The sequence below is a fragment of the Ambystoma mexicanum genome, chromosome 2q (assembly GCF_040938575.1).
Source record: "Ambystoma mexicanum isolate Mex_15411 chromosome 2q, UKY_AmexF1_1, whole genome shotgun sequence".
In the NCBI taxonomy this organism is placed as follows: Eukaryota; Metazoa; Chordata; class Amphibia; order Caudata; family Ambystomatidae; genus Ambystoma; species Ambystoma mexicanum.
Window position 1 is genome coordinate 692,190,901 of NC_090924.1, and position 2,500 is coordinate 692,193,400.

At 52.4% G+C, this 2,500-nt stretch overlaps 1 non-coding gene across 1 annotated transcript; it reads right to left on the reverse strand.

Annotated features, from left to right (window-relative positions):
• Positions 1-2,062: 2,062 nt before the first annotated feature.
• On the reverse strand, positions 2,063-2,135 carry TRNAV-AAC (transfer RNA valine (anticodon AAC)). The gene has a single exon. It is a non-coding gene; the product is annotated as a tRNA-Val (tRNA).
• Positions 2,136-2,500: the final 365 nt, after the last annotated feature.

Consider the following 2,500-nt stretch of genomic DNA (forward strand, 5'->3'; position numbering starts at 1 on the left):
AAAGGCCATCTGCTGCCGCTCGATCGGGCTCAATCAGGCGAGATATATGTGGCCGACCGGCCTAGAGCGCAAACCTGTGCTGCTCAGGGTGGGCAGCTTCCCAGCAGGAGGATGTGTCTTGAAAGCCGACAGAGGCAAGAAGGCGCACTCCCTCAGCCCGCTCCAACCTCTGGATTCCTGCGAATTTCAGAAGAGAACTCTGGGGCAGCATGGCTTCTGTCATCTCCCAACAGCCTCTCTGTTCTTGCTATGTAAATACCTTTACATCCCCCGAACTGAGCATGTCTGTTTTTTTATTTTTATTTTGCTGAGGTGTGGTGCCTTCAACGACCGACAGGTGGCAGGAGAGCACTTTCTCCAACTGTGAAGGGGACTTTTTTCACTTCCTGAGTAGACTGGGCTCAGTGACATATGCCACCAAGCCAGCCACTAGAAAATGCAGGTTTTGCAGCCGTGGGCCAGTGGGGGTTTAAGGGCAGGTGTGCCTCCAGCGTCTCTGGCAGACAGCTCCAGTTGCAAGGCAGCAGAAGAGAACAGGGAGGCTTGCCGGGCGCTGCATTCGGGGGCCCCCACGAGGTTTTCCGCAAGCCTTACACTCTGAAATGTGCTAAAAAAAATGAGCCCGGCTTGTCAGGAGTGGGATTTGAACCCACGCCTCCAATCGCAGACCAGAACACCCAGATGCAGGGAAGAGCTGCGTCTCTTGAGTCTGGCGCCTTAGACCACTCGGCCACCCTGACAGCTATGGGCAGGATTGGGAAAGATTCTTCAGTACCCAATGTCGCCACGTGCCAGCGCCGGTTTTCATGCCCCGATCTCTGCATCAAAAGTACCCAAACACTCACTTAAGGACCCAGGGATGGCAGGAAACGCCCACTGATGGAGCCAGTGGACAGTTTGCAGGGTGCAAATAAGGGCTGGCCTCAGATCACTCATGGCGTAGTGCCGGCCTCAGTGCTTTAAGTGGGCCGGGGCCTGCCGGGGCCGGGCCCCGCCAGTCTCCAAAAAGTGGGGCTGAGCCAGGGCCCTGCTGTGGCCCCCCGGTCCCACCACGCCATGGCAGGACGCATTATCCCGCCACGGCCGCAGCCGCGACGGGAGATGCGCCCGCCAGTGTAACGTTAGGCAAGTGGACAGAAGTGCCAGCCAGCCACAGCGTCGCTGAGGCTGGCTGGCACTTCTGTCAGTCACTGTAACTTCCCTGATGACCCCCCATCTGAGGGGTCATCAGGGAATTTACAGTTCCTTTGTTTGCCCTCGCCAGGTCACTGACCCTCTGTGAACCTGCAGGCTCCATGATCTAATATGTAGATTAGATCACGGAGCCCGCGGGTTCCCAGGGGGTGAAAGACGCCTTGGGCTCTGTGATCTCTGCTCAGAGCAGCGATCACTGAGCCCGAGGTGCCTGTCTCCTTTGGCAAATCTTTATAAAAGATGCCTTGAAATGTGTACGTTTCAAGCCATCTTTTATAAACGTAGAAATATTTCTACGTTTATAACAGACGGCTTGAAACGTACACAATTCAAGGCATCTTTTATAAAGCTTTGTCGACGGACAAAACCACCTTGGGTTTTGTCCGTCCTCAACGCTTTATAAAAGATGGCTTGTACGTTTCAAGCCGTCTTTTATGAACATAGAAATATGTTACAAATGTCTATGTTTTAAAAGGTGGCTTGAAAAGTACACAAACCATGGTAAGGTAAGCACACAAGTGTGCGTAACTTACTATGGTTTGTACACTTTCAAGCCACCTTTTATAAACATAGAAATATGTAACATTGCTATGTTTATAAAAGAACGCTTGAAAAATACATAAACCATACCAGTACGCATACAAATATATAAATGCTCTACTACATTTATATATTTGTTTGCGCACCCTACTATGATTTGTGCACTTTTAGGCCACGCCCACAGCGGATATCACGCCCCCAAACGAGGGCCCCCCCTCAATTTCTTACCCCACTTAAAGCACTGGCCGGCCTGTCCATACCTGTCGAAACCTGCATGCGGTCAAATGTGTCCGATTGACATTGTGGAAATAAAAAGAAACCAGCACCATGTTTCTGCCCGGTCTCGAACCGGGGACCTTTCGCGTGTTAGGCGAATGTGATAACCACTACACTACAGAAACAGCTCTGCTAGGCTGCGCTCTAGTGTGCTGGGACAGCTTTCAGTTGAAAGGCTTTGTGGCACTGATGTCTCATGGGGCCCGCTGGTACCTGCCAGGTGGCACACACCAACGTGAAAGTTTTGCGCAAGCCTGCGCCGGACCTACATGGCAGCACTCACAGCACCTCACACACAGGCTGCAGACACATACAAAAGACCAAGCTGGATGCAACAGTGGCGCGAGCCATGGCAGTCCCCACCCAGAAGGCATGTCCAAACCTTTATACATCAGCTCGCCGCCAGCGCATCATTACAAAGGAGGGGGAATTTCCAACACTGCCTCTTGGGCCATGGGCTTAAAAGCAGCCAACCATTGGCGACGGGCAT